This window comes from Rhinopithecus bieti, unplaced genomic scaffold (assembly GCF_001698545.2).
Source record: "Rhinopithecus bieti isolate Rb0 unplaced genomic scaffold, ASM169854v2 scaffold_10223, whole genome shotgun sequence".
In the NCBI taxonomy this organism is placed as follows: Eukaryota; Metazoa; Chordata; class Mammalia; order Primates; family Cercopithecidae; genus Rhinopithecus; species Rhinopithecus bieti.
Genome location: NW_016806659.1, coordinates 2,037,763 through 2,049,574, shown reverse-complemented (window position 1 = coordinate 2,049,574; position 11,812 = coordinate 2,037,763). Strand labels below are relative to the sequence as shown.

Here is an 11,812-nt window from a genome sequence, read left to right as displayed (position 1 = left end):
AATGTCACATCTTTCTTGTAACTTAATTTTTAATTTGAGACTCCATTTTGCTGACGATGCACACATATAATTTTAGTCAAATTGGTGTTCCTCCATTTTCTTTGAATTTGGATTTACTTTCTTGGGTTATTAGCTTGGGAATTAAAAAGTCTCAGGGTGATCTGCTCATAGTAGTCCTCGCTGAGCTGTCTGTCGTCAGTGGTCTTTCTGCCAAGGGCACTGCTAAGCCATCCCTTATTGTGACTTCAGGTTCCTTTCAGGCCTGCCTCTGTTCCTCTAAACACAACACATCACCTTTCTTCCTTGAGACCTTGACCTTATTTTGGTGTTGTTCCTGGGAAGAAAAACAAATTTTTCCCTTGGCTGTTGATTATCTTAAACCTAGCTGGAGGTTCTGTTATTTTCTACCCAGAAGGGAGCAAGGTTTCTTTCTTAGGGACTTCTAAAATCTCAGCTCTCACCCCTTCCCCCTAGACTAAAATGTTCTTCCCCAGTTTGAGGGGTGGAGAATGGAAAACTCTGTTCCATCTCCTTCTGGCTGCTTCTAAATCTATTATATTTGGCCTAAGTCATTTTTCTTCCCTTCAGAGCCTACAGTCTTTGGAAACTAAAAATCAAGAAAGGGTCTAGATGATCTAGGAAGGAATCTGGAGGAGATAGGAGGATCAAGAGACAGACTGGAGGGACACATGGGTTACTCTCTTAAATATTTCATCCTTCTCCCACCCCACTCCTAACTGTGCTCTTTTGGGTCACATGAGGGAGAAATGCTAAGGAATGGTAAGAAATCATTGAATAGTCCACAACCCAGAAGAGGAGAAACTGAGGGTAGAGAGGCTGGGGAAGAGAGGTTGAGGAAGTGTTTCCTGGGAGATAGAGGGCTGGTGCTCAGCGCCATTGAAGGGCTGCAACAACCCTGGCTGCAAACATGTTCACCAAGAATGAAGCCCTGTGTCAGGACTGGATAAGACTGAGCCTTTTTCAGAGGCCAGGAACAAGTAGAAGCAAAAACAGGCCAGATACAGCGGCTCACACCTGTAATCTCGGTACTTTGGGAAGCTGAGGCAAGAGGATTGCTTGGGCCCAGGAGTTTGAGACCAGCCTGGACAACATACAGAGACCCCATCTCCAAAAAATGTTTTGTAAAAATTAGCCAGATGCAGTGGATGCCTGTGGTCCGTTACTTAGGAGGCTGAGGTGGGAGGAGGATCGCTTGAACCTGGGAACTCAAGGCCACAGTGAGCCATGATCGCGTCACTGCACTCCAGCAAAAAAAAAGAAAAAGAAAGAAAGAAAAGAAAACAGTCCCATGTGAACCCCAAAAGGTGAGAAGCCAGGGTAGTTATCAGGTTTTAAGATTGGGCCCAGGACAATGGACAGGAGCATAAACATTAATCCTAACTTTTATGGGGGACTTATGACAGGCTAGGTACTAACTGTTGCTCATTCAGTCCTTACAATAACCCAAGGAGGCACTATGTAGAATCATTTCCACTTTTTAAATAGAAAACTGAGAATGGAGAACTTGGTATCCTAATCAGGGTCACAGAGTAAGTTAGTGAAAGAATAGGACTTGACTGCCAGGTACGGTGGCTCACACCTATAATTCCAGAACTTTGGGAGGCCAAGGCAGGTGGATCACCTGAGGTCAGGAGTTCAAGACCAGCCTGGCCAACATGGTGAAACCCCATCTCTACTAAAATACAAAATTAGCCGGGCTTGGTGGTGCACGTCTGTAATCCCAGCTACTCAGGAGGCTGAGGCAGGAGAATCGCTTGAACCGGGGGAGGCAGAGGTTGCAGTAAGCCAAGATCATGCCATTGCACTCTAGCCTGGGTGACAAGAGTGAAACTCTGTCTCAAAAGAAAAAAAAAAAAAAAGAATAAGGTTTGATTGCAGTTCTGTGTGCTACTAAACCTGAGTCTTAATTATCTTGCCTTTGTGTTACCTCCTGTTACTCTCGCATCAGAGAAATGGGGTGGATGAGTAGTGACAGATTCAGGAGTGAGGTGATAATCAAGGATGATAATAAAAATATTAAAGGCTAACATCACTGAATTTATCCTATGTTCCATGAACTCCCAGGCCCTTGTACATATCTTCGCTTCCTTCTATATTTTCAGAAGCAAAGACTAAGAGAGTTGATTAGTGGAGTGTCTTGCACAAAGCAAATTAAACAATTTCAGCTTCTCCTACTTCCCACAATTGGAGTTCAATTAAAATAGTAGGTCTTCAGATGCTTGACATTGGCTGTACTAGAACTCTATTAAATTACTATAGACCTGTTCTTCAAAAGAAACGGTTAACTCGATGTCAGTAAAATGGTGACATAGATAGCTATAAGCATTTGTATCCTCATAGAAACATTGCAAAACAAGCAAAACTGGTCAGAACCAACTTTGTCAGAACTTTACAAAACAGTAAAAAATTCCCAGCAACAAAATGAATGCTAAATTTAAAAAAAGGCAATTAAAAAACTGCTCCTCGCACTCAAGAAAATATCCATTGCTTTTACCTCATTGCACTCCTGAAAGCAAGATGGGTCACCAGCAGCAGTACTGAAGCCACCTGCAAAAATTCGACCAGGGTTCTTGCTCTTGTTGCGTCTGTTCAAACCTGCATGGTCTGATCCGGAAATATGGCCTCAATATGTGCTGCCAGTGTTTCTGTCAGTACGCAAAGGATATCAGTTTCATTAATTCGGATTAAATGATCTTCCTTCAAAGGATTATCCAAGGCATCTACTCAATGAAAAACCATGATAGTTCTTTGTACATAAAATAAACATTTAAAAAAAAAGAGAGAAAATATCCATCAAAAACACAAGTTGATCATAAGCTAAGGAGCAGAGATTTTAGGGACCACACATGAAAACAAATAGTCTTTGCAAAAATCATTTGCAAAAGTCATTAAAAGGATGACTATAGACTTCAACAATTAAGAAAAAACAGTAAACCCTGAGGAAGAAAGAGGATCTCATTTCCAGAGCTATCATACTATAATATTCAAATATTCAGCTTTCTGCATAAGAAATCACAAGGTATGCAAAGAAATAGGAAAGTATGGTTTATTCAAAAGAATAAAATAAATTAAAAGAAACCATTTCTGAGGAAGACCAGACATTCAACATACTTGGCAAAGGTTTTAAAGAACTGGCTTAAACAGACTCAGACAACAACAACGACAACAAAAAAACATGAACAAAGAATAAAGGAAATAAATAAATGAAATATTAAAACTTAGAATATCTAAAAAGACATTATTAAAAAGAACCAATCAGATATTCTGAAGGTAAAAAGTACAATAACTGAAATTAAAAATAATCTAGAAGTGTTCAACAGCAGATTTTAGTAGACAGACACAGGTATCAGTGAACTTGAAGATAGAATAATTGAAGCTATCAAGTATGAGGAGAAAAAAAGAATGAAGAAACATGAACAGAACCTAAGGAATATGTGGAACACCAACAGTCATGTGTGTGTGTATATAGATATATATTTTAACGAAGTCCTAGAAAGAGATGACAAAAATAAAGGAGCAGAAAGGATATTTAAAGAAATAATGGCCAAAAACTTCCCAAGTCTGCTGAAAGACATGCATCTATATATTATAAAAGCTCAACAAACTGCAAGGAAAACTTGTAGTAGGAAAACTCCAAGGGACTCACACTGAGACATATTAAACTGTTGAAAGTCAAAGAGTCTTGAAAGCAGCAGGAGAGAAGTGACTTATCCTATGCCAGGAATCGTCAACAAAATTAACATCCAATTTCTCATCAGAAACCATGGATACCAAAGGGAGTGGAATGATATATTCAAAGTGCTGAAAGAAAAAAAAAATCTGTCAATTGAGAATTCTAAATACAGTAAAACTTTCCATAAACAACAAAAGAGAAATTAAGACTTTCCCAGATAAAAAGATAAAGCTGAAGTTTTTTTTTTTTTTTTTTTTTTTTTTTTAACCAGTAGGCCTGTCCTGCAAAAAAAGCCAAGGGGATTCCTATGGATTGAAAAGAAAGAACACTAGGCATTCATCAAAAATGCATATAGGGCTGGGTGCGGTGGCTCATTCCTGTAATCCCGGCACTTTGGGAGGCCAAGGTGGGCAGATCACCTGAGGTCAGGAGTTCGAGACCAGCCTGACCAACATGAAGAAACCCCATCACTACTAAAAATGCAAACTTAGCCAGGCATGGTGGTGCATGCCTGTAATCCCAGCTACTTGGGAGGCTGAGGCAGGAGAATTGCTTGAACCTGGGAGGTAGAGGTTGCAATGAGCCGAGATCATGCCATTGTACTCCAGCCTGGGCAACAAGAGTGAAACTCTGTTTAAAAACAAACAAACAAACAAACAAACAAACAAACAAACTAGATATGCATATAAAGAGATAAAAATCTCCAGTAAAGATAAATACACAGGCAAATATAAAAGCCACTATTTCCATATTATTAGTTTGTAAATCCAGTTTTCAGTTCCTATATGCTTTAAAACACAAATGCATAGAAACTAATTAAAAATCTACATTCTTGGGCACATAATATATAAATGTAATTTGTGACAATGACATGTATAGGAGGAGAGTATTTGTATGCTATTAAAGTTAAGTTGCTATAAATTCAACTACACTGTTACAAATTTAGGTTGTTAAATATAGTCATAATGGAAATCACAAAGAAAATATTTAAAATCACACAGAAGGAAATAAGAATAGATTCAAAACATTTCACAAAAAAATCAACCAAACACAAAATAAGCAGTAATATAGAAAATGAGAGGCAAAAAATACATGAGACATACAGAAAACAAATAGAAAATGGTAGAAGTAAGTCCTTCCTTTTTTTTTCTTTGAGATGGAGTCTCACTTTATCACCCAGGCTGGAATGCAGTGGCGCGATCTCAGCTCACTGCAACCTCCGCCACCCAGGTTCAAGTAATTCTTCTGCCTCAGTCCCGAGTAGCTGGGATTATAGGCATGTGCCACTGTGCCTGGCTAGTTTTTGTGTTTTTTAATAGAAACGGGGTTTCACCATGTTGGTCAGGCTGGTCTCGAACTCCTGACCTCATGATCTGCCTACCTTGGCCTCCCAAAGTGCTGGGATTACAGGCATGAACCACCATGCCCAGCCGAAGTAAGTCCTTCCTAATCATCAATGACTTTAATTTTAAATGGATTAAACTATCTGGTCAAAAGAGATTGTCAGGGTAGTTTGAAAAACATGATCTAGCTATATGCTATCTACAAGAGATTCACTTTAGTTCTAAAGACATAAGTAGGCTGAAAATGAAAAGATGGAAGAAGATATTTTATTCAAATAGTAACCCAAAGAGAGGTGAATGTCTATATTAGTATTAGACAAAATAAGCTTAAAGTCAGAAACTTCTACAAGGGACAAAAAAGAGTATTATATATCAACAAAAGGCAAAATTCATTAAAAAGCCTAACAATTATAAACATATATGAACCAAACAAAAAAGCCCCAAAATATAGGAAGTAAACACTGACAGACTCAAAGGGATAAATAGATTGTTCTAAAATGAGAGTTGGAAACTTCTACCATTTTCAATTGTGGATAGAACATCTAGACAGAAGAGCAGTAGGAAAACAGAGGGCTTGAACAACATAATGAGCTAATTAGACCTACAGATAAATATAGAACCTTCCACTTCCAAACAGAAGAATATACATTCATCTCAAGTGTGCATGGAACATTTTCCAGAAGAGACCATATGTAAGGCCACAAAATGAGTCTCAACAAATTTTAAAAAATTAAAACCACACAAAGTGTCTTTTCAGACAACAATGGCATAAAGATAGAAATCAATAACAGAAGGAATATTGGAAACTTCATAGACATGTGGAAATTGAACAATACACTTTTAAATAACCAATGGATCAAATAATAAATCACTGAGAAAATTAAAACATACTTAGAGATAAATGCAAAGAAAAACAAAACACACAAAAATTATGGGATGCATCAAAAGCAGTGCTCAGAGGGAAACTTAAAATTCCCATTAAAAAAGAAGAAAAATCTCAAATCCATAACCTAAGTAAAAGAAAACAAAGCATACAAAAATTATGGGATGCAGCAAAAGCAGCACTCAGAGGAAACTTCCCATTAATAAAGAAGGAAGATAAAAAAATCCATAACCTAACTTTACACTTTGAGGGACTAGAAAAACAAACTAAAATCAAAGCTAGCAGAAGAAAAGAAATACTGAATATTCAAGCACAGATTATAGAAATAGGGAATAGGCTGGGTGGGGTGGCTCACTCCTGTAATCCCAGCACTTTGGGAGGTCAAGGTGGGTGGATCACTTGAGGCCAGGAATTCAAGACCAGCCTGGCCAACATGGTGAAACCCCATCTCTACTTAAAGAGAGAGTGAGAGAGAGAGAATAAAAGGCAATATAAATGATCAATGAAATCAACTGTTGGTTCTTTGAAAGAACAATAGAACAACAAACCTCTAGCAAGATGAGAGAGGCGGGAGGGAGAGAGGAGAGGGAGACAGAGAGAGAGAGAGAGAGCGAGAGAGAGCGAGAGAGAGAGGGCACAACTAAAATAGAAAATGAGAGTGGGGACATTATTACTGACCTTAATAAAAAAGAAACAAAAGAGTACTATGCACAACTGTATACAAATTAGATAACTTAGCTGAAAGGGAAAAATTCCTAGAAACATACAAAATTACAAAATGTGACTCAAGAAAAAATTTAAATTCTGGACAGACTTATAACAAGAGTTTGAATAGGTAATAAAAAACCTCCCAACAAAGAAATCCTAGGACCTGTTGGCTTCACTTGTGAGTTCTACCAAAGAGGAATGAATTAATACCAATCATTTGAAAATGCTTCCAAAACGTAGATGAGGAGGTAGCACTTCCTACTTGATTCTATGAAAACAGTATTACCCTGACACTAAAGTCAAATAAAGACATCAAATGACATGAAAGTTATAGACCAATATACACTATTAATATAGATGAGAAAGCATAAATAAAATAATAGCAAAGTGAACCTAACAGCATATTAAAAGGATTATACACTATGCATAAGTGGGATTTATCCGAGGAATGCAAGGGTGGTTCAACATAAGAAAAATGATCAGTGTAATATATCATATGGACAGCAAAAAGGAAAAAAAAATGCATGACGATCTCAGTTCATATAGAAAAGTAATCTGAGAAAATCCAGTATCCTTTCACTATAAAAACACTCAGAAAACTAAGAAGAGAAGAAAATTTGTTAATATTTTAAATGACATTTATTAAAAACCCACAGATAGCATCATACTCAATGGTGAAAGACTAAAAGCTTTCTCTGTAAGATCAGAAACAAGATAAAGATGCTCACTTTTACCACTGCTATTCAGCATTGTACTGGAAGTTCTAGCCAGATAATTAGACAAGAAAAAGAAATAAAATACATTCAACTTGGGAAGGAAGATGTAAAACTGTTTCTGTTCACAGCTAATATGGTCATATAAGTAGAAAACACATAAATATCTAGGCATAAGCTCAACCCATAAGGATCACTTGTTTCTGTCCACCAGCAATAAACAATTCAAAAAGGAATTGAGGAAACAATTTTATATAAAATAGCATCTAAAAGAATAAAATACTTAGGAATAAATTCAACCAAGGAAGTGAAAAACGTGTACACTGAAAATTATGAAACATAGCTTAAAGAAATTAAAGAAGATCTAAATAAATGGAAAGACATTCCATGTTCATGGAAAGAAAGACAATATTGTTAAGATGTCAATACTCTTAAAAGCAATCTACAAATTCAATGCAAGCTCTATCAAAATCAAACAGACTTTTGTTTTGTTGTTACAGAAATGAAAAAAAACCATGCCTCAAATTCATATGGAATTTCATGGGACTCTGCATAGCCAAAACAAACTTGCAAAAGAAGAGTAAAGTTACAGGTTTCACACTTCTCAATTTCAAAACTTATTACAAAGCTACAGTAACCAAAACAATGTGGCACTTGCATAAGAATAGACATAATAGGCTGGGTATGGTGGCTCATGCCTGTAATCCTAGCACTTTGGGAGGCCAAGGAGGGTGGATAACCCGAGATCAAGAGTTCAAGACCAGCCTGTCCAACATAGCAAAACCCTGTCTCTACTAAACGCAGAAAAAAATTAGCCAGTCATGGTGGTGGGTGCCTGTAATCCCAGTTACTTGGGAGGCTGAGGCAGGAGAATTGCTTGAACCTGGGAGGCAGAGGTTGCAGTGAGCCAAGATCATGCCACTGCACTCCAGCCTGGGCAAGAAAAGCAAGACTGCATCTCAAAAAAAAAAAAAAAAAAAAAAAAAAAAAAAAAAAAAAACAGGAAAAGAAAGAAACAAAAAAAAAGACACAATAGACTAGTGGAATATAATTTAGAGCCTAGAAATAAATAAACTCATACATCTATGGGCAATTGAATTTTGATAAGAGTGGCAAGTCTCATCAATGAGAACAGAATAGTTTCTTAAACAAATAGTATTGGTATAATTAGATTTCAAAATGCAGAGTAATGAAGTTGGACTTCTACTTCCATATACAAATATACTCCACCATAGAGAAAAAATAACAAATTTATATTAACAATCTAAATCTAAGTGCTAAAGTCCTTAAAAGAAAACATAGGGATAGATCTTTATGACTGTGTAATTGGCAAGGAATTCTTAGAACACCAAAAGCATGAACAACAAAAGATAAAGTGGATAAATTAGTTTTCATCAAAATTAAAAACTTGTTCACCAAAGGATATTATCAGTAAAGTGAAATGACAAACTACACAATGAGAGAGAATATTTTCAAATCATATATCTGATACGAGTTTTTAAGGAAAAAATTATGTATGACACTCTTAAAGGTGGAAATGCAGACTTTATTCAAGGGTGCAATGGAGATAAGTACAGGGAGCTCTGCCACAGGGTCTTGCGATGGGAGAGACAGACTGGATTCAATTCTGACTCCAGCAAAGACAAGTGGGAATTTATAACCAAGGAACAGGGTTGAGGTCAGTGGATGGAAAATGACTGAGAGGAAATATCAAGTATATGGGGCTTCTGGTTAAACTGACTTAGCAGGATCTTTTTCTCAAACTAGATTCCACAAGGACAGAGAGGGAGCGCAAGGTCAGACTTAGTCAGAAAGGACTTAGGAACCTGATTAAAGTTTTGGTCAAAGGAGAAAATGTTTGTCAGAGTTTACTATTCAGAATTTATAAAAAAACTGTTACAACTTAACAGCAGATACATGAATGACCAATAAGCACAAAACAAAGATGCTCAACATCATTAGTCATTAAGAAATTGCATATCAAAACCACTTCTCACCCACTAGCATGGCTATGATGTAAAAAAAAAAAAAAAAAAAAAAAGAAAAAAAACAAATGTTACTGAATACATGGAGAAATTGGAGCCCTTGCTAATTCTTGGTAGGAATGTAAAATGATGAAGCCTCTGTGGATATTTGGTGATTCCTCAAAAAGCTAAACATAGAATTACTCTATGACTCAGCAATTCTGCTCCAAGATATATACCCCGAAGAAATGAAAACAGAAACTCAGATCTTATACCCCAATTTTCTTTTCCTTTTCTTTTTTCTTTTCTTTTTTTTTGAGATGGAGTTTCACCCTTGTTGCCCAGGCTGGAGTGCAATGGTGCAATCTCAGCTCACCGTGACCTCTGCCTCCCAGGTTCAAGTGATTCTCCTGTGGGTTCAAGTGATTCTCCTGCCTCAGCCTGCCAAGTAGCTGGGATTACAGGTATGCACCACTACGCTCGGCTAATTTTGTATTTTTCGTAGAGATGGAGTTTCTCTATGTTGGTTAGGCTGGTCTCGAACTCTTAACCTCAGCTGATCTGCCTGCCTTGGCCTCCTAAAGTGCTGGGATTACAGATGTGAGCCACCATGCCCTGCCTATACCCCAATTTTCATTGCATCACTACTCTCAATAGGCAAAAAAGATGGAAACAACCTAAATGTCCATCAAGAGATGAATGTATAAGCTAAGTGTGTTATCTACGTCAAATATTATTTACTCATAAAAAGGAATAAAGTTCTGATACATGTTACAATGCGGATGAAACCTTGAAAACACCCTAAGGGAAGTAAGTCAGACGCAAAAGGACACATATTGCCAGATGACTCCACTTATATGAAATATCTTGAATAGGTAAATTCATGGGAACAGAAAGTAGCTTAGAGGTTACCAGAGGCAGGGTTCGGTGAGAATGGAGAGTTACTGCTTCATGGTTAAAAAGTTTATTTTGGACGGGGGAGCGGGGGTGTGTGTGATAAAAAGTTTTAGAAATACAGGCTGGGCATGGTGGCTCACACCTGTAATCCCAACATTTTCGGAGGCTAAGGCAGATGGATCACCAGAGATCAGGAGTTAGAGACCCGCCTGGCCAACATGGTGAAACCCGCCTCTACTAAAAACACAAAAATTAGCTAGGATGGTAGTACGCGCCTGTAATCCCAGCTATTCAGGAGGCTGAAACAGGAGAATTGCTGCAACCAGGGAGGCAGAGGTTGCAGTGAGCCAAGATCACGCCTCTACATTCCAGCTTGGATGATGGAGTGAGACTTGGTCTCTAAATAAATAAATAAATAAAATAAACGTGAATGTTTGCGCAACACTGTGCATGTAATTAATGCCACCAAATTGTACAATTAACAATGGTGAAAATGGTAAATGTTACATTATATATATTTTACCACAATTCGTAACATTTAAACATTTTTTAAAAAAGTTCTGTCCTGAGTGCTGCTGGCTGCTTCTCTAGCATATAGTCAGTCCATCACTCCTTCCCAGAACATTTTCTATTTGGTTCAGGAATGTAACCCTCCTGAGTGTATTCTGTAAACAGCACACAGGGCTGGACCCAGGTAAAGAGCCATCCAATCATGATTGTGCTATCCCTTGCCTATGACTGGTCTAAAAAGCCAGGTTAAAGCCCATCAAGGCACAGGATTTGTTGTGGTCTGTTATTGGTCCAGGAGTGGTCACAAAGCCTAAGTGCCTAGTTAGACTGAAAGGAAAAATGTTTGTTGTTAAAGGTTCATTTTTTCTCCGCTTTCCTCCCGATGAACACAGGAAGGGGTACATTTCCTGACTCAGTGCTTCCTAATGGATACACGCACGGGGGTGGGGGTGGAGTAGTCCAATAAGAGTGAATAATCTCGTCCCTTCTCTTCCTCTGCTGCCCACTGTCCGTGTTGAGAAAGCAACCCAGGCATTCCTGGATTTGACCTGTGGGTTCCTTTATATGCCCCCTACTCTGCCCAAGCCAGGGGAAGGCTTAACTCGAGGCTTCTGTCAGGGAGCTCCCTCTTGCCCTCCATCCCTGAGACTGGGACCTGTTGCTGCTGTGGAAGGCGAGTACCTCCTACCTGGAGCCTCGAGGTTTTTCCCAGCATAGCTTCAAGCAAGCGTCCTTGAAAAGTAAGTCACAGGTGCTTTCTGATTTTGGGGAACTCGCCTGCTCATTTTTTATGACATGGAAGAATAAAATGCAGAGGGAGAAAGCAGAGGCGTACCAGCTCTGTTGTTCTTACAGCCTCATTTCCTAAGTACCAGAATATAGGCCTCTGTTGAGCTTCCTGCTGTGTGATTGATTCTCAGTGACTCATTCCCCAGTGGGTCCCTCTTTCAGGAGACAGGCCGGCAGGGGGTCTGTCTGGGTGTGCTTATCCGCACATTTGTTTGATTCTTCTTTTGTTCTATCTTCTCTGTGGAGGAAATGGCAAGGGGGCTCACACCTTTTCTGTCTGTCTCAGCACCTCTTAGTCCACTGATGTTCTA

At 38.3% G+C, this 11,812-nt stretch overlaps 1 pseudogene; it reads left to right on the top strand.

Annotated features, from left to right (window-relative positions):
* Positions 1–2,538: 2,538 nt before the first annotated feature.
* LOC108533016 (40S ribosomal protein S29 pseudogene) lies at positions 2,539–2,709 on the top strand (annotated as a pseudogene).
* The last annotated feature ends 9,103 nt before the right edge of the window (positions 2,710–11,812 follow it).